Source organism: Rattus norvegicus, chromosome 12 (genome assembly GCF_021556685.1).
Source record: "Rattus norvegicus strain SHRSP/BbbUtx chromosome 12, alternate assembly SHRSP_T2T, whole genome shotgun sequence".
Lineage (NCBI taxonomy): Eukaryota > Metazoa > Chordata > Mammalia > Rodentia > Muridae > Rattus > Rattus norvegicus.
The window spans coordinates 2,231,520-2,249,451 of NC_141545.1; positions in this window are offsets into that span (position 1 = coordinate 2,231,520).

Consider the following 17,932-nt stretch of genomic DNA (forward strand, 5'->3'; position numbering starts at 1 on the left):
TATGCAGCCTAAGTCAAGTGAAGTCCCAAGTTGAAGTGCTTTGCCCATACCTATATGACTCACTCAAGCAATTTTAGTGCTTTTGCTTGTATCGTTACTTAGGCTCAGTACAGCTCCCTGCTTCTTTGATGTTTGCTCACACTCAGCTCAGTCAGTGACTGCATCTCAGTAGCTACTTGACTTATTTGGCTCTTGTTATTTGTCTTCCAATTTAATGGTATCTTCTTCAAGGATCAAACAATTTGGTCATTTTACGAATATTAATAAAACTAGTCATAAGCCCTTATCAAATGATATCCAAGTCTCCTATGCTGACATAAAATGGAACTGTCACTCCAGAGGCTTGCTGAGCTTCAATATGAACTTCTAACTTCATGATGAGTAAATAACCTTCATCAATTGCTTATAAGAAATTCATTTAAATTTTGACAATTATGTTGGGCCAGCAAAAGGGAAAAAGGACTTGCAGAACAAGCTTAACACCCTCACTTTAATCATAGGAATCCATAGATAATGACCCATTACAGAAATTGGCCATCTGGCCTATACACATGCTGTGGAATCAGAAGACCTATGTGAACACACAGACATGCAGCACACACATGCACACACATGCACACACACACACACACACACACACACACACCAAAAAATAATAAACTATTTTTTTGAATTTTCTAATATTAATATGTCATGCCCTTACTTTATTCTGACAACTGATTTATTTCACATATGTGGATCCATGGTTTACAAAATAGTATTCATGATCAATGGCAATTATAAAGGTCAAGAGGACATTTTCATGAGTTCAAGGTTATAAATTTTTAATTTAATATTCCTCAGTACGTGACCACCAAGAATTAGTGTGTGATATGGTGTGTGTGTGTGTTTGTGTGTGTGTGTGTGTCTGTCTGTCTGTCTGTCTGTGTGTTCATGCCTATGTGTTCAAGCAGAAGACAGAAAGTAAATAGTATCCTCTTTTATGATTTTCTACAAAATTTTCTCAATTCAAAGCCTTTCACTTATACTGATGCTATCTTGCTGTGCACAAGCTCCAGAAATTCTTTCTCTGTCATCATAGCACTGGGGTTATAGCTGTATACAACCATGACTGTTTTAAAGTGCGGGCACAGAAATTTGAATTCTCTTCTTTCTGCAGCAAATTCTTTCCCACACTGGGTTATCTCTTATCATCACTTCTGAGTAATTCTGAAGACTGTTGTTTTCATTCTCTGCAAATTTGGTAAATTATATTTACAGTCAGGATTTGGAATTTCTATGGTCTGATAATAAAACCTGCCCCATGTCTTCTAAGAGGTTTTAGAATGTGGCATTGCTACTTACTTTTCATAATTTCAAATGTCTCCTCCTAAACGGAAATCAATGTGTTTTGATAATCATAATTTAGAATGTTTGCAACTGATTTAAAATGTTACTTCAAATTGTTAATTCACTCCTTTTTTTGTATCATGACATGATTTGGGCTTCTGGAAATATTAAGTTAAAGCAGAAATAAAAGTTTAGACATACTGTATCTACAAAGCTAAGTCTTAAGCAGCCAACAAGCATTTCTCTAACTGACATGTTTACAAAGGTGTCCTGTGAAAAAATAAACTAAAAAGTCAGAAATTTTGCTAGTTCAACACTCTGGGTACAAGTAGTTGAAATGACTGATCTTCTCTGCCAGACTGAGGATTTTGCTTTACTCCCGATGCACTGCAGTGTCAGCAATCAATGTTGTCTCTTTCTCTTGATCCATCTGACTAACTCCAGATACCTGATCTAACTGAAGCAGTGATTTGAAATATTGCTGCATTCACTGGCCATTTCAGTATAGAAAGAACTGGAAATGATATCTAAAAGGGGAAGACTCAAACTGAGCAAAGCATACTCTAGCTAATGCTGCAAGGTAACATGGTGATCAACATGGTTACTGACAGACCTGTATTTCATCTGTGGATATCTGAAAGATATAACACTGTGAAAACCTACATATTCTTAGAGATGTAACATTCCTCCTCTGTTCACTGTGAGGATAAAATTAAATTGATCATGCAATAGTCTTAGTGGGAACTATGTCAAACTAATAACTATACATGATAGCAATTGTTATTTGGACTCTCTTCTTGATGCTGTTCTTTCAAAGCAAATCTGTTATCAATTAGTATTCAAAATATAACTGAAAAGAATGCCTCTACTGCAAACAGTTGCTTTTCTAAAACCTAATAGAATACATATTCTATGAAACTCCACATGACTTTTCCTCCTCCTCCTCTTCCTCCTCCTCCCCCTCATCTTCTTTTTCTTCTCCTCCTCCTCCTCCTTCTTCATTCTTCCTCTTCTTGCCTCCCTCCTCCCCTCCTCCTCTTCTTCCTCTCTCTCTCTCTCTCTCTCTCTCTCACACACACACACACACACACACACATACACACACACACACTTTCCCTTTCTTAGAAGATCTAGGGTAAGGCAAGCCTCAAACTCCTTATGAATTATATAATCTTATCCTGAGTCCTGGGATGAACAGCTCAAGTCATTATATCTGGTTAAGTTATAGAAGAATGTATATCAGTGCCTTGTACATGCTAGGGATGCATTGTTCTGAAGTTTATCTCCAGCTCCCATCCACTTCCTAAAGCACAACATTTTCTAGCTTTAAATTGTTGAGGCAGCATTTCACGAACATTATGTTGGTTTTAATTTTACTGTGTAATTGAAAATGACCTTGAATATCTGTTCTTTGCGCCCCTACTTCTCGAATTCTGGAAGTACAGCTGTGTGCTGCCACACTGTTTTTTCTTTCTTTCTTGTCAGAAAAATAGTAATGAACAATTCATCTGATGTACAAGACATGTGGAGGGGAGCTATGACTCAAGATATTTGAGACACACACACACACACACACACACACACACATTTATATCACAGCTCTGTCTATTTGTTCAATTTTCCCAGGTAAAGACACTGTGTGTCATGTACAAAATCCCCATGCAAATTAATTTTAGCTAACAAACCAGTCAAGCATTTTGCTCCTTCCCTTTCTAATTTGTTTGGCATGCTAATCACTGTAGCACACCTCCTTGACAACTGTTTTGTCTTGCAAATTTACAGATGCACAGTCAGTGTAATGGCAGTTGTCCAGGAGAGATTTTGCTAAAGTGCGTGTTGTTTTGTTATATCCAGGTTCCTTTAATTAAAATTTCAGACCTATGATCTTTCCTTATGGAAAATTGCACTTTGTTTACACTGAAAATACTATCTTTTAGGAATATTAAGTATTGATGCTGAAAAGATGGTTTAGTCAACAAAGGGCTTGCCACACTACATCAAGACCTGAGTTTGAGCACCAGAAACCATGTGCTGCAGCTTGCTTTCTATTACTAGGATAAAACATCATAACCAATTACAACTTAATCCAGAAACACTTTGTCTTAAGATTAGATCATCATAAGGGAAAGTGAAGGCAGAAACTTGAAGAGAGGAACTAAAGCTGCCAGGAAGTAACACTGCTGAATTATTTGTTATCCATGGCATTCTCAGCCTGCTATCTTCTACAACCCAAAACAAACTGCCAACGTGAGGTCCCACAATATTCCTAACTCCAATACTCATTCTTTACAAGGAAAAGGCCCCGGAACCAGTCTTTTGGGAACATTTTCGTCAGAAGCCATAGTAGGAGGTATGCTTCAGATTATAATCGGCAACAGTTTTGCTTTATAGGGAAAGCCCAAGAGAATTCATTTTAGGAAAGATTCCTGATATTAATATATGTTATTATTAAACATATATAGCAATTATTAGGAACTAGACCACCCCTTTTGAGCAGATAGTTGCAGATCTATGAAGATGCACTCTCTTGCAGTGATGCTATATAGACAAATAGATGACTTCTTAATTCTTAAGGATGATCCTAGAAGAATTACTGAAATATCAGTGATTATTAAGCTCTCTTAATAGTAGTACCGCTAGTACATCCCTTTCCGATAGTCAAAACTGCAATGAGAATTCTGTCAGTCTCCCATGTGTCACCAAGTAATTGACTCTTACATAGTAACCACACTTTCTATTACTCAGAACACATTCCAAGAGATTGTAAAAACAATTAACTAAGGTCACAGGAAGGGAACTAACAATTTATTATAGGTAAAAGAAGATAAAATGTTGTCTGCGTTAAACTATACAAAACTTCACTAATAGCTTAGTTATGGTTTTCAACTCTCTATGAACCTGTGAAGATGTGACAGGTGGTGGATGTTTAACTAGATAATTACTCCTAATGGCTATGCATGTAATCACTCTCAGTTGTAAACTTCTATGTCATTTATGATTTGCTTTTATGTGTGAATGTGTGATGAACTTTTTAACATGTGATCATGTATTCTGAAAGTTGTATAAGTACTGAGGACAAAAAGATGAGAAAGAGAATTTTTCCCTTTTCCCATTCACGATCTTTCTGCTTTTCCCCTTTAGATAGCTTTCATAAGAAATGTTTTACAACTTAGTAAAAAATATTATAATCACTTCTCAAAGTACCCCCCTTTTCCTGTAACTTCTGACTAGCTGGTGGAAAGTTCAATCTGTGCAGTTCCTTCTGAGATAGCACAAAGTCTACTTACTTAATCTTTGCTGTTTTAGGAAGAGGTGTTAAGTGCCAGAAACTTGCAGTTTCTAGGCAGTTCAGCTACAGTAGCAAGGTAATTTAGTCTCAGATAAGTAAATTTTTTTATTATTACACAGCAACCCTAAATATGTCATAAGACAAAGTCTTATCCCTGTATCTTGTAAGGAAAAGTCGTATCCTCTCCCGATGCTCTTTCCTTTCTCTGCCTTATGAAAAACTGACAAGAAAGAAGACCCTGCCAAAGCTGGCACTGGGCACATTTTTTTTTCAGTTGAAGATTCCTCTTCCCAGATGATCCTAGTTTGTTTCAAGTTGACAAAAGAAAGTAGTCAAGCAGTATGCAATGTAAAAAGGAGGACAACTAAAAAATTTCTAATTCTACCAGTGAGAAAATAAGGAAGTTAAGCAGAAATAGCTCTTGTGTGCTAGGAATAGTCAGTTTAACCAATTTTCAAGATATAGCTTCTGTTATGAAAACTTATCTCAAGAAGAAGATATTTAAAGGAGATAAAGAGGAACTTAATAAGAAGATTAGAGGGGGACAGGGATGAGGTGGTAGGCTATTATAGGGACTACTGTGACAGACAAGTAACTATAAACACCCCTTGAATATACATTTGGGACACTACCACTGTAGAACCTTCCTAAGCTAGACACACACACACACACACACACACACACACACACACACACACACACATTATATGAAAGGAATATAGATGGAGTCATCAAAGATGAAGTTCTAAATAGATATCATATGTCACCATGTAAAACATTCAGCCAGGAATGCCTTGCATATTGTTAAATCATTGATGAAAGACGATACCATAGATCACCCCTCCCATCACAGGCCATTCTTCTGGGTATTATTTACTCTCTATAACAGGATAATAAATGTATAGTGCTGAGGATAACATACAATGTCAAACATGGAGAAGTAGAGCCAGAGGCCAGATAGATGTTTCATTCCTATTGACCAGTGTTTATGGTGCTGGAAGGGAAAAATATTTAGATAAAAGCCCTATAATCTATAACCGTCAGTTGGTTAAAAAAATGTACTCATTTAATAGTGGTATAAATGTGTGAATAAACAACCTCTTTTCTTTTACATTGTATTTGAGCCCCACTCTGTGAGACAGAATTCATATCTGACACTGATAAAGTAGCCACAAACCTGAGAATATATATATATATGTATATGTATATATGTATATATATATATATGTGTATATATATGTATATGTATATATGTATGTATATCTATATTTATATATGTGTGTGTTTGTGTGTGTGTAAGTGTGTGTGTATTTTCACATACATTTAGAGAAAAGCAATAATTTTATTGTTCTAAAGGAACATAGCAATAAAATAAATGGCTCCTGCTAATGTACTGTTGTTATAGGTGTAGATCAGTGCCATGTTCTGCCTTCGTAAGAGAAGCTTTCTTCCAGTTGAAGGGAACTAATATAGAGTTCAGATAGTGATGGAATTTTGAGCTCTCTATCATAAGTGAGATTTTTTTATCATACCCCTTACCTAAAATGTCAGGCATCTGTATGGAAGAGGAGGCAGAAAGAATGAAAGAGCCAGAGGTAGGTGATGACTTCAAAGAAGCCGTATTTTCATAACACAATCCTACAGATACACATATGAAGTCATAGGAACTCTGACAGCTTGAACAAGTTCTGCGCAAGCTCAAACTAGATTAAAAAGCTAGCACTGAGAAGGAAACATATATACAAAGTCTCATCCCCAGGCAAGAAGGTGTTGGTGATTGAAACTTGCTGACAAAGTGAAAACCGATTTTCTCCAAAGGAGTATCATGGTAAACCAATTTCACTCACTAGAAAGGAAAAAAAAAAAAAAAACGTGCCCTGGAGTGTTGGGAGGCACATTGTTGACTCTACAATTCTTTGTGTGTCAATGTGTATACCTTGTCTTATTTTGATTGTTTGGGTACTATTTTGTCTTATTACTTTTGTGTTTATTTTTAGTTGATTTTCGGGTAGGCTTTATATTCTTAAGAAAGGGAAAGATAGAGTTCTAGAAAAAGCATAAACACGGATTTGTAGATAGGTTTGGAGTATTTGTGTAGATTTCAATGAGAAGAAAAAATGTAACCAAAATGTATTTTCTCTAATTTTATTTTTTTAATTAAAGAAGTAAAACTTTAAATAGATAAATAACAAATAAGGTAGGAAAGAAATGAGGAAGACTTTGGATGGCAAACTCTAGTTTCTACAGTCACCTATACCAAAAGGAATGCACACTAAGTAAACACTAAGTTTCTACAAATAACAGTGGATAATAAAAACACTACACTCACAAAAATAGAAAAAAAATAGGGTTTATCAAGTAACATAGAGAAAATATCATTGTATTGCCGTAAAAATTTACCTAAAAATATGATTGTTTAATCTTGTATGTTTTAGAAAAGTTGGAAGGCATAAAAGGTTTGACTTTTCAGGCCTTTTTTGGTTTTAGAAAAGAGTTTAATTTAAGAAACACGTCTATCTGCAGGATGTTTTTTTTTTTTTTTATTAACTTGAGTATTTCTTATATACATTTCGAGTGTTATTCCCTTTCCCGGTATCCGGGCAAACATCCCCCTCCCCCCCTTCCCCTTCCTTATGGGTGTTCCCCTCCCAACCCTCCCCCCATTGCCGCCCTCCCCCCACCAGTCTAGTTCACTGGGGGTTCAGTCTTAGCAGGACCCAGGGCTTCCCCTTCCACTGGTGCTCTTACTAGGATATTCATTGCTGCCTATGAGGTCAGAGTCCAGGGTCAGTCCATGTATAGTCTTTAGGTAGTGGCTTAGTCCCTGGACGCTCTGGTTGCTTGGCATTGTTGTTCATATGGGGTCTCGAGCCCCTTCAAGCTCTTCCAGTTCTTTCTCTGATTCCTTCAACGGGGGTCCTATTCTCAGTTCAGTGGTTTGCTGCTGGCATTCGCCTCTGTGTTTCCTGTATTCTGGCTGTGTCTCTCAGGAGCGATCTACATCCGGCTCCTGTTGGTCTGCACTTCTTTGCTTCATCCATCTTGTCTAATTGGGTGGCTGTATATGTATGGGCCACATGTGGGGCAGGCTCTGAATGGGTGTTCCTTCAGTCTCTGTTTTAATCTTTGCCTCTCTCTTCCCTGCCAAGGGTATTCTTGTTCCCCTTTTAAAGAAGGAGTGAAGCGTTCACATTTTGATCAGCTGTCTTGAGTTTCATTTGTTCTAGGCATCTAGGGTAATTCAAGCATTTGGGCTAATAGCCACTTATCAATGAGTGCATACCATGTATGTCTTTCTGTGATTGGGTTAGCTCACTCAGGATGATATTTTCCAGTTCCAACCATTTGCCTATGAATTTCATAAAGTCGTTGTTTTTGATAGCTGAGTAATATTCCATTGTGTAGATGTACCACATTTTCTGTATCCATTCCTCTGTTGAAGGGCATCTGGGTTCTTTCCAGCTTCTGGCTATTATAAATAAGGCTGCAATGAACATAGTGGAGCACGTGTCTTTTTTATATGTTGGGGCATCTTTTGGGTATATGCCCAAGAGAGGTATAGCTGGATCCTCAGGCAGTTCAATGTCCAATTTTCTGAGGAACCTCCAGACTGATTTCCAGAATGGTTGTACCAGTATGCAATCCCACCAACAATGGAGGAGTGTTCCTCTTTCTCCACATGCAGGATGGTTTTTATATTGGAAGCACAAATTCTTATTTTATTCTTTTCATGGCTTTTTATACACATCACGGTGATTAATTTTGTTGTCAACTTGACAGGACCTAAAATCACCTAGGAGACAAACTTAAGGAAATATCTGTAATGTGGATTCTGAATTTAATTGATTAATGGGGAAAGATTCCACCTATGTATAGGCAACATCAGCATTCACCTCTTTCTACTTGCTGATAATAGAGGGTGGGTTACTAGCTGTGTATTATTACTTCTCCTGTGCAGTGCATCATGACTCTAATCTCAAATAAGCCATTTATTTGTTAAGTAGTCTTTTTCATATATTTTGGCATAAGAACAGGCAAAGGAAAAAAGATATTTCATCTGTAATTTGTCATTATTATACAGGTAGGATGTTAGAAAGAAACATGGTCCTTTGTCCTCATGTCCAATGATAGTGGCAAGCTGGATCCTTAGATAGTCCCAATTTGGTCCTAACAAATATTCCTTGGCCCTAAGGTAAAAACTATCTTTAATCTATTTCTAGATTATATTTGATATTAAAAACTATATTGGGCCCACAGATAAGTTTACATACATCTATTTCTCGCCCTTGGTTTTATCTTCTCTGTAAAGTATGACATGGGTATGTCTGAAAATATGTTTCCTCTTTATGTAGTAGAATCGTTAAATAGAAGAACCTAGCTTTATGATAATACATACTGCTCTTCTTTTTTTTTAATCTTTATTAACTTGAGTACTTCTTATTTACATTTCTGTTGTTATTCCCTTTACTGGTTTCTGGGTCCAAATCCCCCTAATCCCTCCCCTCCCCTTCTATATGGGCTTCGCCTCCCCAGCCTCCCCCCAGTACCTCCCTCCACCCAACAATCACGTTCACTAGGTGTTCAGTCTTGGCAGGACCAAAGCCTTCCCCTTCCACTGGTGCTCTTAATAGGCTATTCATTGCTACGTATGAGGTTGGAGCCCAGGGCTAATTCATGTATAGTCTTTGGGTAATGGCTTAGTCCCTGGAAACTCTGGTTGGTTGACATTGTTGTTCATATGGGGTCTCGAGCCCCTTCAAGCTCTTCCAGTCCTTTCTCTGATTCCTTCAACGGGGGTCTTGTTCTCAGTTCAGTGGTTTGGTGCTGGCATTCACCTATGTATTTGCTGTATTCTGAGTGTGTCTCTCAGGAGAGATGTACATCTGGTTCCTGTTGGCCTGCACTTCTTTGCTTCATCCATCTTATCTAGTTTGGTGGCTGTATATGTATGGGCCACATGTGGGGCAGGCACTGAATGGGTGTTCCTTCTGCCTCTGTTCTAAACTTTGCCTCCTATTCCCTGCCAAGGGTATTCTTGTTCCCCCTTTAAAGAAGGAGTAAACACATACTGCTCTTATTTTGTGTGTGTGTGTGTGTGTGTGTGTGTGTGTGTGTGTGTGTGATATACATGATAATGTATGAGTATGTTTGCTGACAGAGGACAGAGGAAGACATAATGCATCTTTCTCTACCACTCTTCCTTTTTCCCATGATATAGGGATACTCTCTCCCAACATTTACAGACATATTAATAAATCTTTTTCCATAGCTACTCAATTTGAACACATTACTTGTATGGGAATTTCCCTTAATTAATTGATAGGCTAATAAAGATGAAAAGAAGCCAATCATTGAATGAGAAGGAGGAGGTGAGTCTTCCGGGTCATAGAGAGGAAAAGGGGACTAAGGAAGAAGAAACAGGCTTTATACTGGGAGGCAAGAGGGAGAGGAGGCAGGATATAGACTGGGAACTGTTAGCTCTTGTAGCAGCCTCCCCCACAAGAAGATTTCTAACATAGAATAATTGGTGAGTTTAGGAGGATAGATTCCACACTTAGTGGTTGTGTCATCTGTTTATTTTAAACAAAGAGTACTGGTGTTTTCCATTCTAAGTGACATAGATGAGCATGAGGGAAAGACATAGCCAGGTGGCATTCAGCTAGGGTATTGAATGGAAAGACTGTACAAAAGTCCAAGCTCCAGAGGAGAGGAAACCACTGGAGAGCCCAGGCTGGCAAGAATGTGCCTGGAACTGACTATGGGGTGGTGAACTGGCAAGAGAGTGATCTTGGAGATCAGGAGAGGTAGAACTGGCATTTGTGAGAGACGCGTTGGTTAGGAAAAACACACAGTCATGGATCTCAGACTCTGTACCAGGATACGAACAGACACCGCCAATGCCAATACATAGCTGACTTTAGCATGGGTTCATTTTTAAAGCTACATAGCTACAATTACTCATAACCTCCAAATCATGTGAATAGTCCAATGGACATAGTAAGGTTTTTCAAAATCTGGCTTAAAATGTGTACCTTGTTCCATCAGCTATACTATAAAGAGTGTGTAAAAAACAAATTGAGCTTTAATTCCAGTAAGGAAAATATATATTACTTATTTATTTTGAGGAGCATTCATTTTTTTCTATGCCTTTTATAAGTTTTGTTATGTCTTGACAGAAATTCATATTAAAAATGTTCGTACCACAACTTTTGGTCTCAATTTCTCTTCTAGTTTTCTTTATGTGCTATGAAAAACATTAGAACTAAAAGCAACTTGGAGAAAGAGTAAATCTAGCTTAGACATTTAAGTCAAACCCCATCATTTAGGGAAAGGTTGAAGTAGGCTCTTAAAACAGTAACAATGGAGGCAGGCTGCTTGGGGCTCACTCTGGTTTGCTCAGGCTCATACTTAACTAACTTTATAATACATCCTGAGTGAAACTTTAGAGGGATTGGTGCCACCAATAATAGACTGAGTCCTTCTAAATCAATTAGCAAAGCAGTCTCTTACAGACAGGATGTTGAAGACAGATTATTTCATTGAGATGTCTTTTTTGGATGAATCTAGGTCATGTCATATTGACAGGGCTAGGGAGGTCATATACTTCCTCTATGTCCACAAATGCACACTGATCTGTTTTATAAATGGTAGGTTTTTTTCAGGAATACATGTTTAATAAATTTAGAAGAAAACTATTAATAACTTTTAGAACTATTACTCTCCTTAGAAAATCTCATCATTGGCAATTTTCTGAAGAACCAACACAAGACTAGGGAATTATGGCATTTGAACACACACACACACACACACACACACACACACACACACACGACTTGATAATAAAGAGACAAAGTTCTGATTTTTCTCTAAGAAGACACCATTGGATTATATAGAGCTGAATATTATATTTTATAAGCACAGACAAATAAATTGGTTTTCCTGAAACTTGAAAAGTTACAGTCTGAACTTATCAAATAGTTGACATACATGCTAGTTGTGTATGAATTGGCTACTGAAAAATGTCTAGGTTTCTTTTAGAGATACTATCTCACATCAGTGTTGTTAGTGAGCTAATGATCATTAAGCCAATTTCAGCAACTAACCTAAATACTATAATATTTTCGTTTTCAGAGTACTCAGGATAGGTACCAGAGACAAAAATAAGATTAATTTACTTAATATTTGTATGAAAAAAGTTTTAAAAAGTTTTATTTTTTTTTACATTTATGGGTACATATATATGGATGTGGACAGATGAGAGCAGTTGCTCAAAAAATTCAAAAGTGGGCATTGGATTTTCACAGTTGAAGTTACAAACTGTTGCTATCCACTCAGTGTGTTTGCTACAAACTGAGCTAGAGTCCAGTGAAAAGCTGCAAGCACTGTCAACTACCAAGTGATCTCTCCACTTCTTATATAGTATACTTTCAATTATGACCTGAGGCATTAATAAATCTTTCACTGAAAATAGCGTGAGGGGTTGGGGATTTATCTCAGTGGTAGAGTGCTTGCCTAGGAAGCGAAAGGCCCTGGGTTCGGTCCCCAGCTCCGAAAAAAAAGAACCAAAAAAAAAAAAAAAAAAAAGCAAAGAAAAGAAAATAGCGTGAGAATTCTTCTTACCAGAGGAATCTTTGCTTAAATTTGTTTTTGACAAAATGTGTTAAGAAAAGCTATTCATGTTTCCACAGTCACCAATATAGCTGAAAAGAAATAACACAAGAAAGAGCTTAAACACAATGCATGTGTGCACGCATGTACACAAGCACACACACACACACACTCACACACACACACACACACACACTCACATACACACCCTGTTTCTCTCCCTGATACATTCAACCAATATTGTGTTGAGACCATTGAGTGCAACCATTGATTGTAAAAGTTTAAATCCACAGAGGAAGGAAGGAAGATGGAGGAAGACAAAGATGATCCAGATTCTGTGTGGCTTTAAATAGCCCACAGGTAGCTATGAATATCTTATAAGGGATTGATAGTTACAGGACAATTTGTCTTTCTTATCTAGTTCCAGAGGGAGAAGACTTCATCATGGCTAGGAAGGATCGAAGCAGGACGAAAAGCTGCAAGATCACATCTTGTAACAGAAATCCAGAACAGACAGAGAGAACCAGAAGTAAGATGGCTCAGGCTCCTGTCACCATAGCCAAAGCTGCTCTGACTGCCCTGCCTTCCCCTCCTCCATGAGGCCGGTGTCCTCACTGGCCACTACAAACAAACCATGGATAAGTTGCTTTAGTCGAATACGTTGTCATAGCAATGAGAAGAATAACGAATACCATCTTCTCCCTGAAGCGAGAAGTGCTGGCCACCTCAACAGATTCCTGACTTTTCACAAAGCATTCATTCACAAGAAAGAAGTGAGTCTCTGGTATCATCAAAAGACCAAAGCTGTTAAAAGTCACTATTTGTACAGTTTCCAGGGATGACATGTTCAGGTTGAAAGGAGAGCATCAAAGTTAGTCATTAAAAAGCTCCTAATGTTGCACAAAGGCATTTTCATTACAAAGCCTTAATTAAAAGTTGCCCCTTAATTATTTATGTGCCACCCAGTGTATTCCCATGATTTCCCTAGAAGTGGCAGCTAACCTTCTGCAGAGTAGAGAGCATTGCATACAGTGACTCCATGACATTCATTCAGACTACTCCCTGGTTCTTCCAGTCTGCCTTCAGCTGCAGAGAAATCTGAGAACTCATGAGGACTCTGATGAGATTAAGAACGAGGAAAGTGCTGGTATTTGGGGATACTCATTTAAGGCCCAGAGAAATGTAAAACTCTAAGCTTTTTGTTTGTGTGTATTGTTTTGTTTTTGTTTTTTGATTTTTAAAAAATCAGCTCACAAGAGAGCAATCAGGCTGAGACTGGAGCAGATTTTAAAGAACTAATAACAACCCTGAGGAAAGAAAAGTGATCAAGTTATCTAATGCAGCCTCCTGGTGAGCAGACTGACTCTAAGGTTGCAGGAGCAACTGTCTGGCAAACTCCAGCCCCAGGTAGCTGAGCTAAGAACACTTGAGAGAGAAGGATCCCAATCCGGAGCATCTCCCTAGTCCCAAAGCAAAGAGCAGGGATTCATGGGATTCTTATATTCCTAGCTCTTGGAGGGTGGAAGCAGGAGGAACAAAGTGCTCAAGGTCATCTTTGGCTGCAGCAGTGTGTTTGAGGCCAGGCCAAGCTTTGTAACACCTTATCTCAGAAAGCAAACACACAAAGGAAAATCTTAGAAAACAAACAAATGAGCCACATAGGCACTCACAACACCTCCAGCATCCTGACAGGACTGGAGAAATGTCTTTCCACTTGGATATCTATGGCAGGAAAGCTACAGACCATGAACTTTCACATTTTGATGAGCAGGAGAAAAATTGAGGATGTATCCTGCTGTCCACGAAGCAGGTCAGCCAACATATGTAGATGTTGGTGGGAGGTGGTGGGAGAAGGCATTTTGGGAAGCTCTGTGACCAGTGAGACTCAGGATAGGAAAACATCCAGTCTGTAAAACTGAATTTTGGATTCACAAATACGGAGTCAAAAAAGAAAAAAAAAAAGAAAGAAAGAAAGAAAGAAAGAAAGAAAGAAAGAAAGAAAGAAAGAATGAAAAGGAAATAAGAAAAAAAGAGGTCAGGTTCAGGGCTTTTGGTCTTTCAGTGATTTGAGTGTGGTTCTTGATCCCTTTAGAGTTGACTTGTGTTCAGGGTGAGAGATATGGATCTACTGTCATTTCTCTGTGTGCTGCTATTCACACCATCTGTCTGTCATGATGCTGACTTTTTCCCCAGTGTGTAATTTTGTTTTCTATGTCAAAAACAAGGTGTTATTACGTGTACGGAACTACATCTAAATCTGAGTCTTCAATTCTATACATTGATCAATGTGTCCATTATGTCAATAATATGCTTTTTTTATTACTGTAAGCTTTGTAATACAACTTGAAATCTGGGGAAAAAAAGTTTAAATCTGCTGTTCAGGTACTATGTGTCTCTCTCCTCACATCTTCCGAGGTGAATCTCCTGCCACGTTTTATCTCAGAATTATGATTTCTCCCAGATTTCCCACTTCTTATTTACCACCTAAATAATAAGCCATCAGATTTATTATTAACAAGCGCCATAGTCATATAGACATTAGATATTCTCTCAATAATCCCCCTTTAAAGTACAATAAATATCTTGTTTTCAAATATAAATTGAATAAAATTATAAAAATTATAATATTTATAAGGTGTGATATATATTTACAATGTCAAGTCCATAGTATGTGGTAATTAAGAAAAATATCCTATTATCTATCCTGTCCTGGTGAGTTCAGAGTTCTGGATCTAAATCAAATTTTATCCTAACTTGCATTAACAACCTAAAACCATCTTTTTAGGTGTAATATAACAATTTAAGCCTTTATTGAGACTATGATTATCTTGTATTCAACCCCAAAAGACAACTAAGAAGAAATATTTCCTGATTAAGTAGGAGGTGCAGGCAAACGCTTTCAAAGTTTTAAAAATGGCAGACAGTTGGCTGTCGATTCCACTTCCAAGTATTCTAAGACATTCAGCCCTCTTGTTCAAAGTATCTGACAAACCTTATGTGAAGCAGGAATTACCAAGGATTTGCTTACCCTGTATTGGCAAAGCTTGGCAATCAAGTTCCATGCATTTGTTTTCGTTTTGTTTTGTTTTCTTTTCTGGATGGCATTCTGTCTGCCGATTAAGTTAGGGCACTTTCTTTGCCCAGAGGCTAGCTTGCCACAAATGAAGAAAGCTCTAAAAGGAGTTTCTTTGGAGCTCATCATCTTCTTCTTCTAAGTTTAATGAGGTACAGCTGAGATCTGATATGTTTTGAAAGACCCTCAGACCGAGGAGACTCTCGCTCCAATCCTGAGGACACCCACCACCCCACAAACTTGCAGGACTCAGTCTTGATGGAAAAACAAGAGGTTTCCTTTGGGATACCAATGCACTGGGCCTTGACACGGTCTTCACGCAGGAGGGATGTGAAGAGCCTAGACCAGCAGAAACGTACAGCTTATATAATCATTTAAGGTTACACAGTTTCATTAGCTCAGCTATTTTGGTGACAAAGATATCTGACTAGGCAGATGTTTCTCGTTCTGGAGTTTCTGAGAAAAGGATGCAACCATATCAATGCAGCCATTTCAGTACCAAGAATGTCTGACTTGACATACGTTTTTCCATCCTGGGGTTCCCAGGAAAAGGACCAAGGATATCTGACGTGGCAGATGTTTCTCTCCTGCTGTTCCCAGGACAAGGCTATAGCTATGTCAGCACAGCTATGTCAGTACCAAGGACATCTAACTTGATATATGTTTTTCATCCTGCAGCACAATCTATAGTGGTCAGTCAGCTTCCCAGAGATGTTTCTTGCCTTGTACTTGCCCTGCAGTAAATACAATCTATACCATCTGCTTTATGGTTGGGTGCCTTCCAAGAGAATGGGTAGGAATGTGCTTTCTGTACTTTCTGGTCTATCGTCTAACATAAAGGGGCTAAGCAAGGTACAGCTTGAAAGATTCTCATTCTTAAGAAATGGCTGCACTTGATCCATTCTTATCACCCTGTGCAAAGATTAAGTCCAAGTGGATCAAGGACCTCCACATCAAACCAGATACACTCAAATTAATAGAAGAAAAAGTGGGGAAGAATATCGAACACATGGGCACTGGAGAAAATTTCCTGAACAAAACAACGATGGCTTATGCTCTAAGATCAACAATCGACAAATGGGATCTCATAAAACTGCAAAGCTTCTGTAAGGCAAAGGACACTGTGGTTAGGACAAAACGGCAAACAACAGATTGGGAAAAGATCTTTACCAATCCTACAACAGATAGAGGCCTTATATCCAAAATATACAAAGAACTCAAGAAGGTAGACCGCAGGGAGACAAATAACCCTATTAAAAATGGGGTTCAGAGCTAAACAAAGAATTCACAGCTGAGGAATGCCAAATGACTGAGAAACACCTAAAGAAATGTTCAACATCTTTAGTCATAAGGGAAATGCAAATCAAAACAACCCTGAGATTCCATCTCACACCAGTCAGAATGGCGAAGATCAAAATGTCAGGTGACAGAGGATGCTGGCGAGGATGTGGAGGAAGAGGAACACTCCTCCATTGTTGATGGGATTGCAGACTTGTACAACCATTATGGAAATCAGTCTGGAGGTTCCTCAGAAAATTGGAAACTACCTGAGGACCCAGCTATACCTCTCTTGGGCATATACCCAAAAGATGCCCCAACATATAACAAAGACACGTGTTCCACTATGTTCATAGCAGCCTTTTTAATAATAGCCAGAAGCTGGAAAGAACCCAGATGCCCTTCAACAGTGGAATGGATACAGAAAATGTGGGATATCTACACAATCGAATACTAGTTAGCTATCAAAAACAACGACTTTATGAAATTCATAGGCAAATGGTTGGAACTGGGAAATATCATCTTCAGTGAGTTAACCCAGTCATAGAAAAACACACATGGTATGCACTCATTGATAAGTGAATATTAACCCAAATGCTCGAATTACCCTAGATACACAGATACATGAAACTCAAGGAGGATGGCCAAAATGCGAATACTTCACTCCTTAAAAGGGGAACAAGGAATACCCTTGGCAGGCAAAGTTTAGAATAGAGACTGAAGGAACACCCATTCAGAGCCTGCCCCACATGTGGCCCATACATATACAGCCACCCAATTAGACAAAATGGATGAAGGAAAGAAGTGCAGGCTGACAGGAACCGGATGTATACCTCCCCTGGTAGACACAGCTATAGAATGGCAAATAAATAGGCAAATGTCAGCAGCAAACCACTGAATTCAGAACAGGACTCCCATTGAAGGAATCAGAGAAAGAACTGAAAGAGCTTGAAGGGTCTCGAGACCCCATATGAACAACAATGCCAACCAACCAAAGCTTTCAGTGACTAAGCCACTACCCAAAGACTATACATGGCCTGACCCTGGCCTCCAACCACATAGGTAGCAATGAATAGCCTTGTAAGAGCATTTTAAGGGAAGCCCTTGGTCTTGCCAAGACTGAACCCCAAGTTAAAGTGACTGTTGTGGGCGTGGTAGTTTCTGGGAGATGGGGAGGGGAAGACCCACAGAGAAGGAGAGGGGCAGGGGTTAGGGGGATGTTGGCCTGGAAACTGGGAAGGGGAATAGCAATTGAAATGTAAATAAGAAATACTCAAGTTAATAAAGATGAAAAAAATAAACAGAATGTTTTCCAATTTAATATTGACAACAAATTCTTAGAGAGTTTATCTTAA